General features: G+C 50.2%; 44 non-coding genes across 44 annotated transcripts; all 44 read right to left on the bottom strand.

Moving 5' to 3' along the window:
• Positions 1 to 216: 216 nt before the first annotated feature.
• trnat-agu (transfer RNA threonine (anticodon AGU)) lies at positions 217 to 290 on the bottom strand. Its single transcript has one exon. It is a non-coding gene; the product is annotated as a tRNA-Thr (tRNA).
• A 114-nt stretch (positions 291 to 404) lies between these two features.
• On the bottom strand, positions 405 to 494 carry trnar-ucu (transfer RNA arginine (anticodon UCU)). The gene is given in 2 exon segments: positions 405 to 440; positions 458 to 494. It is a non-coding gene; the product is annotated as a tRNA-Arg (tRNA).
• Positions 495 to 672: 178 nt separating this feature from the next.
• trnat-ugu (transfer RNA threonine (anticodon UGU)) lies at positions 673 to 746 on the bottom strand. Its single transcript has one exon. It is a non-coding gene; the product is annotated as a tRNA-Thr (tRNA).
• A 590-nt stretch (positions 747 to 1336) lies between these two features.
• On the bottom strand, positions 1337 to 1410 carry trnat-cgu (transfer RNA threonine (anticodon CGU)). Its single transcript has one exon. It is a non-coding gene; the product is annotated as a tRNA-Thr (tRNA).
• A 486-nt stretch (positions 1411 to 1896) lies between these two features.
• trnat-agu (transfer RNA threonine (anticodon AGU)) lies at positions 1897 to 1970 on the bottom strand. Its single transcript has one exon. It is a non-coding gene; the product is annotated as a tRNA-Thr (tRNA).
• A 114-nt stretch (positions 1971 to 2084) lies between these two features.
• On the bottom strand, positions 2085 to 2174 carry trnar-ucu (transfer RNA arginine (anticodon UCU)). The gene is given in 2 exon segments: positions 2085 to 2120; positions 2138 to 2174. It is a non-coding gene; the product is annotated as a tRNA-Arg (tRNA).
• Positions 2175 to 2352: 178 nt separating this feature from the next.
• trnat-ugu (transfer RNA threonine (anticodon UGU)) lies at positions 2353 to 2426 on the bottom strand. The gene has a single exon. It is a non-coding gene; the product is annotated as a tRNA-Thr (tRNA).
• A 607-nt stretch (positions 2427 to 3033) lies between these two features.
• On the bottom strand, positions 3034 to 3107 carry trnat-cgu (transfer RNA threonine (anticodon CGU)). Its single transcript has one exon. It is a non-coding gene; the product is annotated as a tRNA-Thr (tRNA).
• Positions 3108 to 3593: 486 nt separating this feature from the next.
• Positions 3594 to 3667, bottom strand: trnat-agu (transfer RNA threonine (anticodon AGU)). The gene has a single exon. It is a non-coding gene; the product is annotated as a tRNA-Thr (tRNA).
• A 114-nt stretch (positions 3668 to 3781) lies between these two features.
• On the bottom strand, positions 3782 to 3871 carry trnar-ucu (transfer RNA arginine (anticodon UCU)). Its single transcript is given in 2 exon segments — positions 3782 to 3817; positions 3835 to 3871. It is a non-coding gene; the product is annotated as a tRNA-Arg (tRNA).
• A 178-nt stretch (positions 3872 to 4049) lies between these two features.
• Positions 4050 to 4123, bottom strand: trnat-ugu (transfer RNA threonine (anticodon UGU)). The gene has a single exon. It is a non-coding gene; the product is annotated as a tRNA-Thr (tRNA).
• Positions 4124 to 4730: 607 nt separating this feature from the next.
• trnat-cgu (transfer RNA threonine (anticodon CGU)) lies at positions 4731 to 4804 on the bottom strand. Its single transcript has one exon. It is a non-coding gene; the product is annotated as a tRNA-Thr (tRNA).
• Positions 4805 to 5290: 486 nt separating this feature from the next.
• On the bottom strand, positions 5291 to 5364 carry trnat-agu (transfer RNA threonine (anticodon AGU)). Its single transcript has one exon. It is a non-coding gene; the product is annotated as a tRNA-Thr (tRNA).
• Positions 5365 to 5478: 114 nt separating this feature from the next.
• On the bottom strand, positions 5479 to 5568 carry trnar-ucu (transfer RNA arginine (anticodon UCU)). Its single transcript is given in 2 exon segments — positions 5479 to 5514; positions 5532 to 5568. It is a non-coding gene; the product is annotated as a tRNA-Arg (tRNA).
• Positions 5569 to 5746: 178 nt separating this feature from the next.
• On the bottom strand, positions 5747 to 5820 carry trnat-ugu (transfer RNA threonine (anticodon UGU)). The gene has a single exon. It is a non-coding gene; the product is annotated as a tRNA-Thr (tRNA).
• A 607-nt stretch (positions 5821 to 6427) lies between these two features.
• On the bottom strand, positions 6428 to 6501 carry trnat-cgu (transfer RNA threonine (anticodon CGU)). The gene has a single exon. It is a non-coding gene; the product is annotated as a tRNA-Thr (tRNA).
• A 486-nt stretch (positions 6502 to 6987) lies between these two features.
• Positions 6988 to 7061, bottom strand: trnat-agu (transfer RNA threonine (anticodon AGU)). Its single transcript has one exon. It is a non-coding gene; the product is annotated as a tRNA-Thr (tRNA).
• A 114-nt stretch (positions 7062 to 7175) lies between these two features.
• On the bottom strand, positions 7176 to 7265 carry trnar-ucu (transfer RNA arginine (anticodon UCU)). Its single transcript is given in 2 exon segments — positions 7176 to 7211; positions 7229 to 7265. It is a non-coding gene; the product is annotated as a tRNA-Arg (tRNA).
• Positions 7266 to 7443: 178 nt separating this feature from the next.
• On the bottom strand, positions 7444 to 7517 carry trnat-ugu (transfer RNA threonine (anticodon UGU)). The gene has a single exon. It is a non-coding gene; the product is annotated as a tRNA-Thr (tRNA).
• Positions 7518 to 8107: 590 nt separating this feature from the next.
• trnat-cgu (transfer RNA threonine (anticodon CGU)) lies at positions 8108 to 8181 on the bottom strand. The gene has a single exon. It is a non-coding gene; the product is annotated as a tRNA-Thr (tRNA).
• A 486-nt stretch (positions 8182 to 8667) lies between these two features.
• Positions 8668 to 8741, bottom strand: trnat-agu (transfer RNA threonine (anticodon AGU)). The gene has a single exon. It is a non-coding gene; the product is annotated as a tRNA-Thr (tRNA).
• Positions 8742 to 8855: 114 nt separating this feature from the next.
• trnar-ucu (transfer RNA arginine (anticodon UCU)) lies at positions 8856 to 8945 on the bottom strand. The gene is given in 2 exon segments: positions 8856 to 8891; positions 8909 to 8945. It is a non-coding gene; the product is annotated as a tRNA-Arg (tRNA).
• A 178-nt stretch (positions 8946 to 9123) lies between these two features.
• On the bottom strand, positions 9124 to 9197 carry trnat-ugu (transfer RNA threonine (anticodon UGU)). The gene has a single exon. It is a non-coding gene; the product is annotated as a tRNA-Thr (tRNA).
• A 607-nt stretch (positions 9198 to 9804) lies between these two features.
• trnat-cgu (transfer RNA threonine (anticodon CGU)) lies at positions 9805 to 9878 on the bottom strand. Its single transcript has one exon. It is a non-coding gene; the product is annotated as a tRNA-Thr (tRNA).
• A 486-nt stretch (positions 9879 to 10364) lies between these two features.
• trnat-agu (transfer RNA threonine (anticodon AGU)) lies at positions 10365 to 10438 on the bottom strand. Its single transcript has one exon. It is a non-coding gene; the product is annotated as a tRNA-Thr (tRNA).
• Positions 10439 to 10552: 114 nt separating this feature from the next.
• trnar-ucu (transfer RNA arginine (anticodon UCU)) lies at positions 10553 to 10642 on the bottom strand. Its single transcript is given in 2 exon segments — positions 10553 to 10588; positions 10606 to 10642. It is a non-coding gene; the product is annotated as a tRNA-Arg (tRNA).
• A 178-nt stretch (positions 10643 to 10820) lies between these two features.
• Positions 10821 to 10894, bottom strand: trnat-ugu (transfer RNA threonine (anticodon UGU)). The gene has a single exon. It is a non-coding gene; the product is annotated as a tRNA-Thr (tRNA).
• Positions 10895 to 11484: 590 nt separating this feature from the next.
• Positions 11485 to 11558, bottom strand: trnat-cgu (transfer RNA threonine (anticodon CGU)). The gene has a single exon. It is a non-coding gene; the product is annotated as a tRNA-Thr (tRNA).
• Positions 11559 to 12044: 486 nt separating this feature from the next.
• trnat-agu (transfer RNA threonine (anticodon AGU)) lies at positions 12045 to 12118 on the bottom strand. The gene has a single exon. It is a non-coding gene; the product is annotated as a tRNA-Thr (tRNA).
• A 114-nt stretch (positions 12119 to 12232) lies between these two features.
• Positions 12233 to 12322, bottom strand: trnar-ucu (transfer RNA arginine (anticodon UCU)). The gene is given in 2 exon segments: positions 12233 to 12268; positions 12286 to 12322. It is a non-coding gene; the product is annotated as a tRNA-Arg (tRNA).
• A 178-nt stretch (positions 12323 to 12500) lies between these two features.
• Positions 12501 to 12574, bottom strand: trnat-ugu (transfer RNA threonine (anticodon UGU)). The gene has a single exon. It is a non-coding gene; the product is annotated as a tRNA-Thr (tRNA).
• Positions 12575 to 13164: 590 nt separating this feature from the next.
• trnat-cgu (transfer RNA threonine (anticodon CGU)) lies at positions 13165 to 13238 on the bottom strand. Its single transcript has one exon. It is a non-coding gene; the product is annotated as a tRNA-Thr (tRNA).
• A 486-nt stretch (positions 13239 to 13724) lies between these two features.
• Positions 13725 to 13798, bottom strand: trnat-agu (transfer RNA threonine (anticodon AGU)). Its single transcript has one exon. It is a non-coding gene; the product is annotated as a tRNA-Thr (tRNA).
• A 114-nt stretch (positions 13799 to 13912) lies between these two features.
• On the bottom strand, positions 13913 to 14002 carry trnar-ucu (transfer RNA arginine (anticodon UCU)). The gene is given in 2 exon segments: positions 13913 to 13948; positions 13966 to 14002. It is a non-coding gene; the product is annotated as a tRNA-Arg (tRNA).
• Positions 14003 to 14180: 178 nt separating this feature from the next.
• On the bottom strand, positions 14181 to 14254 carry trnat-ugu (transfer RNA threonine (anticodon UGU)). The gene has a single exon. It is a non-coding gene; the product is annotated as a tRNA-Thr (tRNA).
• Positions 14255 to 14861: 607 nt separating this feature from the next.
• On the bottom strand, positions 14862 to 14935 carry trnat-cgu (transfer RNA threonine (anticodon CGU)). The gene has a single exon. It is a non-coding gene; the product is annotated as a tRNA-Thr (tRNA).
• Positions 14936 to 15421: 486 nt separating this feature from the next.
• trnat-agu (transfer RNA threonine (anticodon AGU)) lies at positions 15422 to 15495 on the bottom strand. Its single transcript has one exon. It is a non-coding gene; the product is annotated as a tRNA-Thr (tRNA).
• Positions 15496 to 15609: 114 nt separating this feature from the next.
• Positions 15610 to 15699, bottom strand: trnar-ucu (transfer RNA arginine (anticodon UCU)). Its single transcript is given in 2 exon segments — positions 15610 to 15645; positions 15663 to 15699. It is a non-coding gene; the product is annotated as a tRNA-Arg (tRNA).
• A 178-nt stretch (positions 15700 to 15877) lies between these two features.
• trnat-ugu (transfer RNA threonine (anticodon UGU)) lies at positions 15878 to 15951 on the bottom strand. The gene has a single exon. It is a non-coding gene; the product is annotated as a tRNA-Thr (tRNA).
• A 590-nt stretch (positions 15952 to 16541) lies between these two features.
• trnat-cgu (transfer RNA threonine (anticodon CGU)) lies at positions 16542 to 16615 on the bottom strand. Its single transcript has one exon. It is a non-coding gene; the product is annotated as a tRNA-Thr (tRNA).
• Positions 16616 to 17101: 486 nt separating this feature from the next.
• trnat-agu (transfer RNA threonine (anticodon AGU)) lies at positions 17102 to 17175 on the bottom strand. Its single transcript has one exon. It is a non-coding gene; the product is annotated as a tRNA-Thr (tRNA).
• A 114-nt stretch (positions 17176 to 17289) lies between these two features.
• trnar-ucu (transfer RNA arginine (anticodon UCU)) lies at positions 17290 to 17379 on the bottom strand. The gene is given in 2 exon segments: positions 17290 to 17325; positions 17343 to 17379. It is a non-coding gene; the product is annotated as a tRNA-Arg (tRNA).
• A 178-nt stretch (positions 17380 to 17557) lies between these two features.
• Positions 17558 to 17631, bottom strand: trnat-ugu (transfer RNA threonine (anticodon UGU)). The gene has a single exon. It is a non-coding gene; the product is annotated as a tRNA-Thr (tRNA).
• Positions 17632 to 18238: 607 nt separating this feature from the next.
• trnat-cgu (transfer RNA threonine (anticodon CGU)) lies at positions 18239 to 18312 on the bottom strand. The gene has a single exon. It is a non-coding gene; the product is annotated as a tRNA-Thr (tRNA).
• Between the last annotated feature and the right edge of the window lie 214 nt (positions 18313 to 18526).

Here is an 18526-nt window from a genome sequence, read left to right as displayed (position 1 = left end):
CAGCAGTACTAAACCAAGGATCACCTGTTTGCAAGGCAAGCTCTTTGACCAGCTGAGCCATGCTGCATCGCTGAGATGACTCTGGCCAGCATTGTTCGGCAGCATCTGAGGGGTGGTTCGCAAATTAAATTGCATGCTGCTCTGGCACTCCTCTGCACCCCCTTTTTTACGGAGAGCAAAACCTCACAGCCCAAGGCATCACTTGATCACCAGCATAGGCACCGCTGGGATTCGAACCCAGGATCTCCTGTTTACTAGACAGGCGCTTTAACCAACTAAGCCACGGCGCCAACTTGCACGTAGCTTCCAAGAAAGTGAGATTTCGAGTTTTATAAGTCTGGAGGGGTGGCCAGAGAGCGTATGTGTTTGTTGGCCAAGCGCCATTAACAGAAAGCCAAAAGCAACGACTCTGGTGGGACTCGAACCCACAACCTTTGAATGGCCTCATCTGGCAGTCTAGAAGTCCAATGCGCTATCCATTGCGCCACAGAGCCATGTGAGGAGCTTTTTTTCCTGGCTGTGCCAGTGCGTTGAATTGAGTTCAGGCATTTTGGGAGCGGGAAGGACAAGATATGTGGGTGTCTCTGCAATTGGTATGTGGTTGGAAAAGCGGAGTATCTGTAAGGGCTTCCTTTCCCAGAAAGAACCCACATAGCAGAGCCACCTGTTAAAAGGCACCGCTGGGAATCGAACCCAGGATCGCCTGTTTACAAGAAAAGCGCTTTGACCAGCTAAGCCACGGCGCCCTGCTGCATTGTTGACTTGGGTCAGAATTGTTCGGCAGCAGCTGAGGGGTGGTTGGCAAATGAAATCGCATGTTGCTCTGACGCTCCTCTTTACCGCATGATTGCGCAAAGCAAAACCATACAACCCAAGGTGGTGTTTGATTACCAGCAAAGACAGTGCTGGGATTTGAATTCAGTATGTCCTATTTACTAAATAAGCTTTAAGCAACTAAGCCACGGCGCCAACCTGAACACACTCTCTCAGGGAGGGGCACTTAGAGGATTAAAGCATCCAGATAAGAGGCCAACGGCCAGGCTCTGCACAGCCTAAAAGAGTGTTTTTGACAACTGATTCGGGGGTGGCCAGCTAGCCTCTGGGTTTGTTGGCCAAGTGCCATTAATTAACCTTTGAATGGCCTCATCTGGCAGTCTAGAAGTCCAATTTGCTGTCTATGGTACCACAGAGCCTGTCAGCAAGTGTTGACCTGTGCAAAAGATCGTCAGCATTATCAGATTCTGGTTTGGAAATGCAATCGCCTGCTGCCTTTGCTATCCCTGTTTGCAGTCCGATCTCAGAAAAGCACGCGCTTGAGGCACACAGGGGACGCTAAAGGCACCGCTGGGATTTGAATCCAGGATCTCCTGTTTACGAGACAGATGCTTTAACCAACTAAGCCACGGCGCCAAGCCTAGCCCTTCAGCTCTGGGAGGGTGAACTAGTTGATCAAAACATCCAGCGGTGAGGACAAAGGTCCACGTGCTGGTCAGCTTATGAGATTTTTCACAACTTTCTGTTGCCAGAGGGCATAAGCGTGCAATTTAATGATAAACAAAAGGCAAGAAGTCACCAATCTGTTTTGACTCGAACCCACAAACTTTATATGTCCTCACACCGGAGACTAAAAGCCCAATGCGCTACACTCTGCCCCACGTGCAGTAGCTCCTTCCAGGCTTGCAGCAGTACTAAACCAAGGATCACCTGTTTGCAAGGCAAGCTCTTTGACCAGCTGAGCCATGCTGCATCGCTGAGATGACTCTGGCCAGCATTGTTCGGCAGCATCTGAGGGGTGGTTTGCAAATTAAATTGCATGCTGCTCTGGCACTCCTCTGCACCCCCTTTTTTACGGAGAGCAAAACCTCACAGCCCAAGGAGTCACTTGATCACCAGCATAGGCACCGCTGGGATTCGAACCCAGGATCTCCTGTTTACTAGACAGGCGCTTTAACCAACTAAGCCACGGCGCCAACTTGCACGTAGCTTCCAAGAAAGTGAGATTTCGAGTTTTATAAGTCTGGAGGGGTGGCCAGAGAGCGTATGTGTTTGTTGGCCAAGCGCCATTAACAGAAAGCCAAAAGCAACGACTCTGGTGGGACTCGAACCCACAACCTTTGAATGGCCTCATCTGGCAGTCTAGAAGTCCAATGCGCTATCCATTGCGCCACAGAGCCATGTGAGGAGCTTTTTTTCCTGGCTGTGCCACTGCGTTGAATTGAGTTCAGGCATTTTGGGAGCGGGAAGGACAAGATATGTGGGCGTCTCTGCAATTGGTATGTGGTTGGAAAAGCGGAGTATCTGTAAGGGCTTCCTTTCCCAGAAAGAACCCACATAGCAGAGCCACCTGTTAAAAGGCACCGCTGGGAATCGAACCCAGGATCTCCTGTTTACAAGACAAGCGCGTTGACCAGCTAAGCCACGGCGCCCTGCTGCATTGTTGACTTGGGTCAGAATTGTTCGGCAGCAGCTGAGGGGTGGTTGGCAAATGAAATCGCATGTTGCTCTGACGCTCCTCTTTACCGCATGATTGCGCAAAGCAAAACCATACAACCCAAGGTGGTGTTTGATTACCAGCAAAGACAGTGCTGGGATTTGAATTCAGTATGTCCTATTTACTACACAAGCTTTAAGCAACTAAGCCACGGCGCCAACCTGAACACACTCTCTCAGGGAGGGGCACTTAGAGGATTAAAGCATCCAGATAAGAGGCCAACGGCCAGGCTCTGCACAGCCTAAAAGAGTGTTTTTGACAACTGATTCGGGGGTGGCCAGCTAGCCTCTGGGTTTGGCTAGCCTCTGGGTTTGTTGGCCAAGTGCCATTAATTAACCTTTGAATGGCCTCATCTGGCAGTCTAGAAGTCCAATTTGCTGTCTATCGTACCACAGAGCCTGTCAGCAAGTGTTGACCTGTGCAAAAGATCGTCAGCATTATCAGGATCTGGTTTGGAAATGCAATCGCCTGCTGCCTTTGCTATCCCTGTTTGCAGTCCGATCTCAGAAAAGCACGCGCTTGAGGCACACAGGGGACGCTAAAGGCACCGCTGGGATTTGAATCCAGGATCTCCTGTTTACGAGACAGATGCTTTAACCAACTAAGCCACGGCGCCAAGCCTAGCCCTTCAGCTCTGGGAGGGTGAACTAGTTGATCAAAACATCCAGCGGTGAGGACAAAGGTCCACGTGCTGGTCAGCTTATGAGATTTTTCACAACTTTCTGTTGCCAGAGGGCATAAGCGTGCAATTTAATGATAAACAAAAGGCAAGAAGTCACCAATCTGTTTTGACTCGAACCCACAAACTTTATATGTCCTCACACCGGAGACTAAAAGCCCAATGCGCTACACTCTGCCCCACGTGCAGTAGCTCCTTCCAGGCTTGCAGCAGTACTAAACCAAGGATCACCTGTTTGCAAGGCAAGCTCTTTGACCAGCTGAGCCATGCTGCATCGCTGAGATGACTCTGGCCAGCATTGTTCGGCAGCATCTGAGGGGTGGTTTGCAAATTAAATTGCATGCTGCTCAGGCACTCCTCTGCACCCCCTTTTTTACGGAGAGCAAAACCTCACAGCCCAAGGAGTCACTTGATCACCAGCATAGGCACCGCTGGGATTCGAACCCAGGATCTCCTGTTTACTAGACAGGCGCTTTAACCAACTAAGCCACGGCGCCAACTTGCACGTAGCTTCCAAGAAAGTGAGATTTCGAGTTTTATAAGTCTGGAGGGGTGGCCAGAGAGCGTATGTGTTTGTTGGCCAAGCGCCATTAACAGAAAGCCAAAAGCAACGACTCTGGTGGGACTCGAACCCACAACCTTTGAATGGCCTCATCTGGCAGTCTAGAAGTCCAATGCGCTATCCATTGCGCCACAGAGCCATGTGAGGAGCTTTTTTTCCTGGCTGTGACACTGCGTTGAATTGAGTTCAGGCATTTTGGGAGCGGGAAGGACAAGATATGTGGGCGTCTCTGCAATTGGTATGTGGTTGGAAAAGCGGAGTATCTGTAAGGGCTTCCTTTCCCAGAAAGAACCCACATAGCAGAGCCACCTGTTAAAAGGCACCGCTGGGAATCGAACCCAGGATCTCCTGTTTACAAGACAAGCGCGTTGACCAGCTAAGCCACGGCGCCCTGCTGCATTGTTGACTTGGGTCAGAATTGTTCGGCAGCAGCTGAGGGGTGGTTGGCAAATGAAATCGCATGTTGCTCTGACGCTCCTCTTTACCGCATGATTGCGCAAAGCAAAACCATACAACCCAAGGTGGTGTTTGATTACCAGCAAAGACAGTGCTGGGATTTGAATTCAGTATGTCCTATTTACTACACAAGCTTTAAGCAACTAAGCCACGGCGCCAACCTGAACACACTCTCTCAGGGAGGGGCACTTAGAGGATTAAAGCATCCAGATAAGAGGCCAACGGCCAGGCTCTGCACAGCCTAAAAGAGTGTTTTTGACAACTGATTCGGGGGTGGCCAGCTAGCCTCTGGGTTTGGCTAGCCTCTGGGTTTGTTGGCCAAGTGCCATTAATTAACCTTTGAATGGCCTCATCTGGCAGTCTAGAAGTCCAATTTGCTGTCTATCGTACCACAGAGCCTGTCAGCAAGTGTTGACCTGTGCAAAAGATCGTCAGCATTATCAGGATCTGGTTTGGAAATGCAATCGCCTGCTGCCTTTGCTATCCCTGTTTGCAGTCCGATCTCAGAAAAGCACGCGCTTGAGGCACACAGGGGACGCTAAAGGCACCGCTGGGATTTGAACCCAGGATCTCCTGTTTACGAGACAGACGCTTTAACCAACTAAGCCACGGCGCCAAGCCTAACCCTACAGCTCTGGGAGGGTGACCTAGTTGATCAAAACATCCAGCGGTGAGGACAAAGGTCCACGTGCTGGTCAGCTTATGAGATTTTTCACAACTTTCTGTTGCCAGAGGGCATAAGCGTGCAATTTAATGATAAACAAAAGGCAAGAAGTCACCAATCTGTTTTGACTCGAACCCACAAACTTTATATGTCCTCACACCGGAGACTAAAAGCCCAATGCGCTACACTCTGCCCCACGTGCAGTAGCTCCTTCCAGGCTTGCAGCAGTCCTAAACCAAGGATCACCTGTTTGCAAGGCAAGCTCTTTGACCAGCTGAGCCATGCTGCATCGCTGAGATGACTCTGGCCAGCATTGTTCGGCAGCATCTGAGGGGTGGTTCGCAAATTAAATTGCATGCTGCTCTGGCACTCCTCTGCACCCCCTTTTTTACGGAGAGCAAAACCTCACAGCCCAAGGCGTCACTTGATCACCAGCATAGGCACCGCTGGGATTCGAACCCAGGATCTCCTGTTTACTAGACAGGCGCTTTAACCAACTAAGCCACGGCGCCAACTTGCACGTAGCTTCCAAGAAAGTGAGATTTCGAGTTTTATAAGTCTGGAGGGGTGGCCAGAGAGCGTATGTGTTTGTTGGCCAAGCGCCATTAACAGAAAGCCAAAAGCAACGACTCTGGTGGGACTCGAACCCACAACCTTTGAATGGCCTCATCTGGCAGTCTAGAAGTCCAATGCGCTATCCATTGCGCCACAGAGCCATGTGAGGAGCTTTTTTTCCTGGCTGTGCCAGTGCGTTGAATTGAGTTCAGGCATTTTGGGAGCGGGAAGGACAAGATATGTGGGCGTCTCTGCAATTGGTATGTGGTTGGAAAAGCGGAGTATCTGTAAGGGCTTCCTTTCCCAGAAAGAACCCACATAGCAGAGCCACCTGTTAAAAGGCACCGCTGGGAATCGAACCCAGGATCTCCTGTTTACAAGACAAGCGCGTTGACCAGCTAAGCCACGGCGCCCTGCTGCATTGTTGACTTGGGTCAGAATTGTTCGGCAGCAGCTGAGGGGTGGTTGGCAAATGAAATCGCATGTTGCTCTGACGCTCCTCTTTACCGCATGATTGCGCAAAGCAAAACCATACAACCCAAGGTGGTGTTTGATTACCAGCAAAGACAGTGCTGGGATTTGAATTCAGTATGTCCTATTTACTACACAAGCTTTAAGCAACTAAGCCACGGCGCCAACCTGAACACACTCTCTCAGGGAGGGGCACTTAGAGGATTAAAGCATCCAGATAAGAGGCCAACGGCCAGGCTCTGCACAGCCTAAAAGAGTGTTTTTGACAACTGATTCGGGGGTGGCCAGCTAGCCTCTGGGTTTGGCTAGCCTCTGGGTTTGTTGGCCAAGTGCCATTAATTAACCTTTGAATGGCCTCATCTGGCAGTCTAGAAGTCCAATTTGCTGTCTATCGTACCACAGAGCCTGTCAGCAAGTGTTGACCTGTGCAAAAGATCGTCAGCATTATCAGGATCTGGTTTGGAAATGCAATCGCCTGCTGCCTTTGCTATCCCTGTTTGCAGTCCGATCTCAGAAAAGCACGCGCTTGAGGCACACAGGGGACGCTAAAGGCACCGCTGGGATTTGAACCCAGGATCTCCTGTTTACGAGACAGACGCTTTAACCAACTAAGCCACGGCGCCAAGCCTAACCCTACAGCTCTGGGAGGGTGACCTAGTTGATCAAAACATCCAGCGGTGAGGACAAAGGTCCACGTGCTGGTCAGCTTATGAGATTTTTCACAACTTTCTGTTGCCAGAGGGCATAAGCGTGCAATTTAATGATAAACAAAAGGCAAGAAGTCACCAATCTGTTTTGACTCGAACCCACAAACTTTATATGTCCTCACACCGGAGACTAAAAGCCCAATGCGCTACACTCTGCCCCACGTGCAGTAGCTCCTTCCAGGCTTGCAGCAGTCCTAAACCAAGGATCACCTGTTTGCAAGGCAAGCTCTTTGACCAGCTGAGCCATGCTGCATCGCTGAGATGACTCTGGCCAGCATTGTTCGGCAGCATCTGAGGGGTGGTTCGCAAATTAAATTGCATGCTGCTCTGGCACTCCTCTGCACCCCCTTTTTTACGGAGAGCAAAACCTCACAGCCCAAGGCGTCACTTGATCACCAGCATAGGCACCGCTGGGATTCGAACCCAGGATCTCCTGTTTACTAGACAGGCGCTTTAACCAACTAAGCCACGGCGCCAACTTGCACGTAGATTCCAAGAAAGTGAGATTTCGAGTTTTATAAGTCTGGAGGGGTGGCCAGAGAGCGTATGTGTTTGTTGGCCAAGCGCCATTAACAGAAAGCCAAAAGCAACGACTCTGGTGGGACTCGAACCCACAACCTTTGAATGGCCTCATCTGGCAGTCTAGAAGTCCAATGCGCTATCCATTGCGCCACAGAGCCATGTGAGGAGCTTTTTTTCCTGGCTGTGCCAGTGCGTTGAATTGAGTTCAGGCATTTTGGGAGCGGGAAGGACAAGATATGTGGGCGTCTCTGCAATTGGTATGTGGTTGGAAAAGCGGAGTATCTGTAAGGGCTTCCTTTCCCAGAAAGAACCCACATAGCAGAGCCACCTGTTAAAAGGCACCGCTGGGAATCGAACCCAGGATCTCCTGTTTACAAGACAAGCGCGTTGACCAGCTAAGCCACGGCGCCCTGCTGCATTGTTGACTTGGGTCAGAATTGTTCGGCAGCAGCTGAGGGGTGGTTGGCAAATGAAATCGCATGTTGCTCTGACGCTCCTCTTTACCGCATGATTGCGCAAAGCAAAACCATACAACCCAAGGTGGTGTTTGATTACCAGCAAAGACAGTGCTGGGATTTGAATTCAGTATGTCCTATTTACTACACAAGCTTTAAGCAACTAAGCCACGGCGCCAACCTGAACACACTCTCTCAGGGAGGGGCACTTAGAGGATTAAAGCATCCAGATAAGAGGCCAACGGCCAGGCTCTGCACAGCCTAAAAGAGTGTTTTTGACAACTGATTCGGGGGTGGCCAGCTAGCCTCTGGGTTTGTTGGCCAAGAGCCATTAATTAACCTTTGAATGGCCTCATCTGGCCGTCTAGAAGTCCAATTTTCTGTCTATCGTACCACAGAGCCTGTCAGCAAGTGTTGACCTGTGCAAAAGATCATCAGCATTATCAGGATCTGGTTTGGAAATGCAATCGCCTGCTGCCTTTGCTATCCCTGTTTGCAGTCCGATCTCAGAAAAGCACGCGCTTGAGGCACACAGGGGACGCTAAAGGCACCGCTGGGATTTGAACCCAGGATCTCCTGTTTACGAGACAGACGCTTTAACCAACTAAGCCACGGCGCCAAGCCTAGCCCTACAGCTCTGGGAGGGTGACCTAGTTGATCAAAACATCCAGCGGTGAGGACAAAGGTCCACGTGCTGGTCAGCTTATGAGATTTTTCACAACTTTCTGTTGCCAGAGGGCATAAGCGTGCAATTTAATGATAAACAAAAGGCAAGAAGTCACCAATCTGTTTTGACTCGAACCCACAAACTTTATATGTCCTCACACCGGAGACTAAAAGCCCAATGCGCTACACTCTGCCCCACGTGCAGTAGCTCCTTCCAGGCTTGCAGCAGTCCTAAACCAAGGATCACCTGTTTGCAAGGCAAGCTCTTTGACCAGCTGAGCCATGCTGCATCGCTGAGATGACTCTGGCCAGCATTGTTCGGCAGCATCTGAGGGGTGGTTCGCAAATTAAATTGCATGCTGCTCTGGCACTCCTCTGCACCCCCTTTTTTACGGAGAGCAAAACCTCACAGCCCAAGGCGTCACTTGATCACCAGCATAGGCACCGCTGGGATTCGAACCCAGGATCTCCTGTTTACTAGACAGGCGCTTTAACCAACTAAGCCACGGCGCCAACTTGCACGTAGCTTCCAAGAAAGTGAGATTTCGAGTTTTATAAGTCTGGAGGGGTGGCCAGAGAGCGTATGTGTTTGTTGGCCAAGCGCCATTAACAGAAAGCCAAAAGCAACGACTCTGGTGGGACTCGAACCCACAACCTTTGAATGACCTCATCTGGCAGTCTAGAAGTCCAATGTGCTATCCATTGTGCCACAGAGCCATGTGAGGTGCTTTTTTTCCTGGCTGTGCCAGTGCGTTGAATTGAGTTCAGGCATTTTGGGAGCGGGAAGGACAAGATATGTGGGTGTCTCTGCAATTGGTATGTGGTTGGAAAAGCGGAGTATCTGTAAGGGCTTCCTTTCCCAGAAATAACCCACATAGCAGAGCCACCTGTTAAAAGGCACCGCTGGGAATCGAACCCAGGATCTCCTGTTTACAAGACAAGCGCTTTGACCAGCTAAGCCACGGCGCCCTGCTGCATTGTTGACTTGGGTCAGAATTGTTCGGCAGCAGCTGAGGGGTGGTTGGCAAATGAAATCGCATGTTGCTCTGACGCTCCTCTTTACCGCATGATTGCGCAAAGCAAAACCATACAACCCAAGGTGGTGTTTGATTACCAGCAAAGACAGTGCTGGGATTTGAATTCAGTATGTCCTATTTACTACACAAGCTTTAAGCAACTAAGCCACGGCGCCAACCTGAACACACTCTCTCAGGGAGGGGCACTTAGAGGATTAAAGCATCCAGATAAGAGGCCAACGGCCAGGCTCTGCACAGCCTAAAAGAGTGTTTTTGACAACTGATTCGGGGGTGGCCAGCTAGCCTCTGGGTTTGGCTAGCCTCTGGGTTTGTTGGCCAAGTGCCATTAATTAACCTTTGAATGGCCTCATCTGGCAGTCTAAAAGTCCAATTTGCTGTCTATCGTACCACAGAGCCTGTCAGCAAGTGTTGACCTGTGCAAAAGATCGTCAGCATTATCAGATTCTGGTTTGGAAATGCAATCGCCTGCTGCCTTTGCTATCCCTGTTTGCAGTCCGATCTCAGAAAAGCACGCGCTTGAGGCACACAGGGGACGCTAAAGGCACCGCTGGGATTTGAATCCAGGATCTCCTGTTTACGAGACAGATGCTTTAACCAACTAAGCCACGGCGCCAAGCCTAGCCCTTCAGCTCTGGGAGGGTGAACTAGTTGATCAAAACATCCAGCGGTGAGGACAAAGGTCCACGTGCTGGTCAGCTTATGAGATTTTTCACAACTTTCTGTTGCCAGAGGGCATAAGCGTGCAATTTAATGATAAACAAAAGGCAAGAAGTCACCAATCTGTTTTGACTCGAACCCACAAACTTTATATGTCCTCACACCGGAGACTAAAAGCCCAATGCGCTACACTCTGCCCCACGTGCAGTAGCTCCTTCCAGGCTTGCAGCATTACTAAACCAAGGATCACCTGTTTGCAAGGCAAGCTCTTTGACCAGCTGAGCCATGCTGCATCGCTGAGATGACTCTGGCCAGCATTGTTCGGCAGCATCTGAGGGGTGGTTCGCAAATTAAATTGCATGCTGCTCTGGCACTCCTCTGCACCCCCTTTTTTACGGAGAGCAAAACCTCACAGCCCAAGGCGTCACTTGATCACCAGCATAGGCACCGCTGGGATTCGAACCCAGGATCTCCTGTTTACTAGACAGGCGCTTTAACCAACTAAGCCACGGCGCCAACTTGCACGTAGCTTCCAAGAAAGTGAGATTTCGAGTTTTATAAGTCTGGAGGGGTGGCCAGAGAGCGTATGTGTTTGTTGGCCAAGCGCCATTAACAGAAAGCCAAAAGCAACGACTCTGGTGGGACTCGAACCCAAAACCTTTGAATGGCCTCATCTGGCAGTCTAGAAGTCCAATGCGCTATCCATTGCGCCACAGAGCCATGTGAGGAGCTTTTTTTCCTGGCTGTGCCAGTGCGTTGAATTGAGTTCAGGCATTTTGGGAGCGGGAAGGACAAGATATGTGGGCGTCTCTGCAATTGGTATGTGGTTGGAAAAGCGGAGTATCTGTAAGGGCTTCCTTTCCCAGAAAGAACCCACATAGCAGAGCCACCTGTTAAAAGGCACCGCTGGGAATCGAACCCAGGATCGCCTGTTTACAAGACAAGCGCTTTGACCAGCTAAGCCACGGCGCCCTGCTGCATTGTTGACTTGGGTCAGAATTGTTCGGCAGCAGCTGAGGGGTGGTTGGCAAATGAAATCGCATGTTGCTCTGACGCTCCTCTTTACCGCATGATTGCGCAAAGCAAAACCATACAACCCAAGGTGGTGTTTGATTACCAGCAAAGACAGTGCTGGGATTTGAATTCAGTATGTCCTATTTACTACACAAGCTTTAAGCAACTAAGCCACGGCGCCAACCTGAACACACTCTCTCAGGGAGGGGCACTTAGAGGATTAAAGCATCCAGATAAGAGGCCAACGGCCAGGCTCTGCACAGCCTAAAAGAGTGTTTTTGACAACTGATTCGGGGGTGGCCAGCTAGCCTCTGGGTTTGTTGGCCAAGAGCCATTAATTAACCTTTGAATGGCCTCATCTGGCAGTCTAGAAGTCCAATTTTCTGTCTATCGTACCACAGAGCCTGTCAGCAAGTGTTGACCTGTGCAAAAGATCATCAGCATTATCAGGATCTGGTTTGGAAATGCAATCGCCTGCTGCCTTTGCTATCCCTGTTTGCAGTCCGATCTCAGAAAAGCACGCGCTTGAGGCACACAGGGGACGCTAAAGGCACCGCTGGGATTTGAACCCAGGATCTCCTGTTTACGAGACAGACGCTTTAACCAACTAAGCCACGGCGCCAAGCCTAGCCCTACAGCTCTGGGAGGGTGACCTAGTTGATCAAAACATCCAGCGGTGAGGACAAAGGTCCACGTGCTGGTCAGCTTATGAGATTTTTCACAACTTTCTGTTGCCAGAGGGCATAAGCGTGCAATTTAATGATAAACAAAAGGCAAGAAGTCACCAATCTGTTTTGACTCGAACCCACAAACTTTATATGTCCTCACACCGGAGACTAAAAGCCCAATGCGCTACACTCTGCCCCACGTGCAGTAGCTCCTTCCAGGCTTGCAGCAGTCCTAAACCAAGGATCACCTGTTTGCAAGGCAAGCTCTTTGACCAGCTGAGCCATGCTGCATCGCTGAGATGACTCTGGCCAGCATTGTTCGGCAGCATCTGAGGGGTGGTTCGCAAATTAAATTGCATGCTGCTCTGGCACTCCTCTGCACCCCCTTTTTTACGGAGAGCAAAACCTCACAGCCCAAGGCGTCACTTGATCACCAGCATAGGCACCACTGGGATTCGAACCCAGGATCTCCTGTTTACTAGACAGGCGCTTTAACCAACTAAGCCACGGCGCCAACTTGCACGTAGCTTCCAAGAAAGTGAGATTTCGAGTTTTATAAGTCTGGAGGGGTGGCCAGAGAGCGTATGTGTTTGTTGGCCAAGCGCCATTAACAGAAAGCCAAAAGCAACGACTCTGGTGGGACTCGAACCCACAACCTTTGAATGGCCTCATCTGGCAGTCTAGAAGTCCAATGCGCTATCCATTGCGCCACAGAGCCATGTGAGGAGCTTTTTTTCCTGGCTGTGCCAGTGCGTTGAATTGAGTTCAGGCATTTTGGGAGCGGGAAGGACAAGATATGTGGGTGTCTCTGCAATTGGTATGTGGTTGGAAAAGCGGAGTATCTGTAAGGGCTTCCTTTCCCAGAAAGAACCCACATAGCAGAGCCACCTGTTAAAAGGCACCGCTGGGAATCGAACCCAGGATCGCCTGTTTACAAGACAAGCGCTTTGACCAGCTAAGCCACGGCGCCCTGCTGCATTGTTGACTTGGGTCAGAATTGTTCGGCAGCAGCTGAGGGGTGGTTGGCAAATGAAATCGCATGTTGCTCTGACGCTCCTCTTTACCGCATGATTGCGCAAAGCAAAACCATACAACCCAAGGTGGTGTTTGATTACCAGCAAAGACAGTGCTGGGATTTGAATTCAGTATGTCCTATTTACTACACAAGCTTTAAGCAACTAAGCCACGGCGCCAATCTGAACACACTCTCTCAGGGAGGGGCACTTAGAGGATTAAAGCATCCAGATAAGAGGCCAACGGCCAGGCTCTGCACAGCCTAAAAGAGTGTTTTTGACAACTGATTCGGGGGTGGCCAGCTAGCCTCTGGGTTTGTTGGCCAAGAGCCATTAATTAACCTTTGAATGGCCTCATCTGGCAGTCTAGAAGTCCAATTTTCTGTCTATCGTACCACAGAGCCTGTCAGCAAGTGTTGACCTGTGCAAAAGATCATCAGCATTATCAGGATCTGGTTTGGAAATGCAATCGCCTGCTGCCTTTGCTATCCCTGTTTGCAGTCCGATCTCAGAAAAGCACGCGCTTGAGGCACACAGGGGACGCTAAAGGCACCGCTGGGATTTGAACCCAGGATCTCCTGTTTACGAGACAGACGCTTTAACCAACTAAGCCACGGCGCCAAGCCTAGCCCTACAGCTCTGGGAGGGTGACCTAGTTGATCAAAACATCCAGCGGTGAGGACAAAGGTCCACGTGCTGGTCAGCTTATGAGATTTTTCACAACTTTCTGTTGCCAGAGGGCATAAGCGTGCAATTTAATGATAAACAAAAGGCAAGAAGTCACCAATCTGTTTTGACTCGAACCCACAAACTTTATATGTCCTCACACCGGAGACTAAAAGCCCAATGCGCTACACTCTGCCCCACGTGCAGTAGCTCCTTCCAGGCTTGCAGCAGTCCTAAACCAAGGATCACCTGTTTGCAAGGCAAGCTCTTTGACCAGCTGAGCCATGCTGCATCGCTGAGATGACTCTGGCCAGCATTGTTCGGCAGCATCTGAGGGGTGGTTCGCAAATTAAATTGCATGCTGCTCTGGCACTCCTCTGCACCCCCTTTTTTACGGAGAGCAAAACCTCACAGCCCAAGGCGTCACTTGATCACCAGCATAGGCACCGCTGGGATTCGAACCCAGGATCTCCTGTTTACTAGACAGGCGCTTTAACCAACTAAGCCACGGCGCCAACTTGCACGTAGCTTCCAAGAAAGTGAGATTTCGAGTTTTATAAGTCTGGAGGGGTGGCCAGAGAGCGTATGTGTTTGTTGGCCAAGCGCCATTAACAGAAAGCCAAAAGCAACGACTCTGGTGGGACTCGAACCCACAACCTTTGAATGACCTCATCTGGCAGTCTAGAAGTCCAATGCGCTATCCATTGTGCCACAGAGCCATGTGAGGTGCTTTTTTTCCTGGCTGTGCCAGTGCGTTGAATTGAGTTCAGGCATTTTGGGAGCGGGAAGGACAAGATATGTGGGTGTCTCTGCAATTGGTATGTGGTTGGAAAAGCGGAGTATCTGTAAGGGCTTCCTTTCCCAGAAATAACCCACATAGCAGAGCCACCTGTTAAAAGGCACCGCTGGGAATCGAACCCAGGATCTCCTGTTTACAAGATAAGCGCTTTGACCAGCTAAGCCACGGCGCCCTGCTGCATTGTTGACTTGGGTCAGAATTGTTCGGCAGCAGCTGAGGGGTGGTTGGCAAATGAAATCGCATGTTGCTCTGACGCTCCTCTTTACCGCATGATTGCGCAAAGCAAAACCATACAACCCAAGGTGGTGTTTGATTACCAGCAAAGACAGTGCTGGGATTTGAATTCAGTATGTCCTATTTACTACACAAGCTTTAAGCAACTAAGCCACGGCGCCAACCTGAACACACTCTCTCAGGGAGGGGCACTTAGAGGATTAAAGCATCCAGATAAGAGGCCAACGGCCAGGCTCTGCACAGCCTAAAAGAGTGTTTTTGACAACTGATTCGGGGGTGGCCAGCTAGCCTCTGGGTTTGGTTAGCCTCTGGGTTTGTTGGCCAAGTGCCATTAATTAACCTTTGAATGGCCTCATCTGGCAGTCTAGAAGTCCAATTTGCTGTCTATCGTACCACAGAGCCTGTCAGCAAGTGTTGACCTGTGCAAAAGTTCGTCAGCATTATCAGATTCTGGTTTGGAAATGCAATCGCCTGCTGCCTTTGCTATCCCTGTTTGCAGTGCGATCTCAGAAAAGCACGCGCTTGAGGCACACAGGGGACGCTAAAGGCACCGCTGGGATTTGAACCCAGGATCTCCTGTTTACGAGACAGATGCTTTAACCAACTAAGCCACGGCGCCAAGCCTAGCCCTTCAGCTCTGGGAGGGTGACCTAGTTGATCAAAACATCCAGCGGTGAGGACAAAGGTCCACGTGCTGGTCAGCTTATGAGATTTTTCACAACTTTCTGTTGCCAGAGGGCATAAGCGTGCAATTTAATGATAAACAAAAGGCAAGAAGTCACCAATCTGTTTTGACTCGAACCCACAAACTTTATATGTCCTCACACCGGAGACTAAAAGCCCAATGCGCTACACTCTGCCCCACGTGCAGTAGCTCCTTCCAGGCTTGCAGCAGTCCTAAACCAAGGATCACCTGTTTGCAAGGCAAGCTCTTTGACCAGCTGAGCCATGCTGCATCGCTGAGATGACTCTGGCCAGCATTGTTCGGCAGCATCTGAGGGATGGTTCGCAAATTAAATTGCATGCTGCTCTGGCACTCCTCTGCACCCCCTTTTTTACGGAGAGCAAAACCTCACAGCCCAAGGCGTCACTTGATCACCAGCATAGGCACCGCTGGGATTCGAACCCAGGATCTCCTGTTTACTAGACAGGCGCTTTAACCAACTAAGCCACGGCGCCAACTTGCACGTAGCTTCCAAGAAAGTGAGATTTCGAGTTTTATAAGTCTGGAGGGGTGGCCAGAGAGCGTATGTGTTTGTTGGCCAAGCGCCATTAACAGAAAGCCAAAAGCAACGACTCTGGTGGGACTCGAACCCACAACCTTTGAATGGCCTCATCTGGCAGTCTAGAAGTCCAATGCGCTATCCATTGCGCCACAGAGCCATGTGAGGAGCTTTTTTTCCTGGCTGTGCCAGTGCGTTGAATTGAGTTCAGGCATTTTGGGAGCGGGAAGGACAAGATATGTGGGTGTCTCTGCAATTGGTATGTGGTTGGAAAAGCGGAGTATCTGTAAGGGCTTCCTTTCCCAGAAAGAACCCACATAGCAGAGCCACCTGTTAAAAGGCACCGCTGGGAATCGAACCCAGGATCGCCTGTTTACAAGACAAGCGCTTTGACCAGCTAAGCCACGGCGCCCTGCTGCGTTGTTGACTTGGGTCAGAATTGTTCGGCAGCAGCTGAGGGGTGGTTGGCAAATGAAATCGCATGTTGCTCTGACGCTCCTCTTTACCGCATGATTACGCAAAGCAAAACCATACAACCCAAGGTGGTGTTTGATTACCAGCAAAGACAGTGCTGGGATTTGAATTCAGTATGTCCTATTTACTACACAAGCTTTAAGCAACTAAGCCACGGCGCCAACCTGAACACACTCTCTCAGGGAGGGGCACTTAGAGGATTAAAGCATCCAGATAAGAGGCCAACGGCCAGGCTCTGCACAGCCTAAAAGAGTGTTTTTGACAACTGATTCGGGGGTGGCCAGCTAGCCTCTAGGTTTGTTGGCCAAGAGCCATTAATTAACCTTTGAATGGCCTCATCTGGCAGTCTAGAAGTCCAATTTTCTGTCTATCGTACCACAGAGCCTGTCAGCAAGTGTTGACCTGTGCAAAAGATCATCAGCATTATCAGGATCTGGTTTGGAAATGCAATCGCCTGCTGCCTTTGCTATCCCTGTTTGCAGTCCGATCTCAGAAAAGCACGCGCTTGAGGCACACAGGGGACGCTAAAGGCACCGCTGGGATTTGAACCCAGGATCTCCTGTTTACGAGACAGACGCTTTAACCAACTAAGCCACGGCGCCAAGCCTAGCCCTACAGCTCTGGGAGGGTGACCTAGTTGATCAAAACATCCAGCGGTGAGGACAAAGGTCCACGTGCTGGTCAGCTTATGAGATTTTTCACAACTTTCTGTTGCCAGAGGGCATAAGCGTGCAATTTAATGATAAACACAAGGCAAGAAGTCACCAATCTGTTTTGACTCGAACCCACAAACTTTATATGTCCTCACACCGGAGACTAAAAGCCCAATGCGCTACACTCTGCCCCACGTGCAGTAGCTCCTTCCAGGCTTGCAGCAGTCCTAAACCAAGGATCACCTGTTTGCAAGGCAAGCTCTTTGACCAGCTGAGCCATGCTGCATCGCTGAGATGACTCTGGCCAGCATTGTTCGGCAGCATCTGAGGGGTGGTTCGCAAATTAAATTGCATGCTGCTCTGGCACTCCTCTGCACCCCCTTTTTTACGGAGAGCAAAACCTCACAGCCCAAGGCGTCACTTGATCACCAGCATAGGCACCGCTGGGATTCGAACCCAGGATCTCCTGTTTACTAGACAGGCGCTTTAACCAACTAAGCCACGGCGCCAACTTGCACGTAGCTTCCAAGAAAGTGAGATTTCGAGTTTTATAAGTCTGGAGGGGTGGCCAGAGAGCGTATGTGTTTGTTGGCCAAGCGCCATTAACAGAAAGCCAAAAGCAACGACTCTGGTGGGACTCGAACCCACAACCTTTGAATGACCTCATCTGGCAGTCTAGAAGTCCAATGCGCTATCCATTGTGCCACAGAGCCATGTGAGGTGCTTTTTTTCCTGGCTGTGCCAGTGCATTGAATTGAGTTCAGGCATTTTGGGAGCGGGAAGGACAAGATATGTGGGTGTCTCTGCAATTGGTATGTGGTTGGAAAAGCGGAGTATCTGTAAGGGCTTCCTTTCCCAGAAAGAACCCACATAGCAGAGCCACCTGTTAAAAGGCACCGCTGGGAATCGAACCCAGGATCTCCTGTTTACAAGACAAGCGCTTTGACCAGCTAAGCCACGGCGCCCTGCTGCATTGTTGACTTGGGTCAGAATTGTTCGGCAGCAGCTGAGGGGTGGTTGGCAAATGAAATCGCATGTTGCTCTGACGCTCCTCTTTACCGCATGATTGCGCAAAGCAAAACCATACAACCCAAGGTGGTGTTTGATTACCAGCAAAGACAGTGCTGGGATTTGAATTCAGTATGTCCTATTTACTACACAAGCTTTAAGCAACTAAGCCACGGCGCCAACCTGAACACACTCTCTCAGGGAGGGGCACTTAGAGGATTAAAGCATCCAGATAAGAGGCCAACGGCCAGGCTCTGCACAGCCTAAAAGAGTGTTTTTGACAACTGATTCGGGGGTGGCCAGCTAGCCTCTGGGTTTGGTTAGCCTCTGGGTTTGTTGGCCAAGTGCCATTAATTAACCTTTGAATGGCCTCATCTGGCAGTCTAGAAGTCCAATTTGCTGTCTATCGTACCACAGAGCCTGTCAGCAAGTGTTGACCTGTGCAAAAGTTCGTCAGCATTATCAGATTCTGGTTTGGAAATGCAATCGCCTGCTGCCTTTGCTATCCCTGTTTGCAGTGCGATCTCAGAAAAGCACGCGCTTGAGGCACACAGGGGACGCTAAAGGCACCGCTGGGATTTGAACCCAGGATCTCCTGTTTACGAGACAGATGCTTTAACCAACTAAGCCACGGCGCCAAGCCTAGCCCTTCAGCTCTGGGAGGGTGACCTAGTTGATCAAAACATCCAGCGGTGAGGACAAAGGTCCACGTGCTGGTCAGCTTATGAGATTTTTCACAACTTTCTGTTGCCAGAGGGCATAAGCGTGCAATTTAATGATAAACAAAAGGCAAGAAGTCACCAATCTGTTTTGACTCGAACCCACAAACTTTATATGTCCTCACACCGGAGA

The sequence above is a fragment of the Carassius gibelio genome, chromosome B15 (genome assembly GCF_023724105.1).
Source record: "Carassius gibelio isolate Cgi1373 ecotype wild population from Czech Republic chromosome B15, carGib1.2-hapl.c, whole genome shotgun sequence".
NCBI classification, from domain to species: domain Eukaryota; kingdom Metazoa; phylum Chordata; class Actinopteri; order Cypriniformes; family Cyprinidae; genus Carassius; species Carassius gibelio.
The sequence above is the reverse complement of the archived record's forward strand: the minus strand, read 5'-3'. Positions and strand labels throughout refer to the sequence as shown.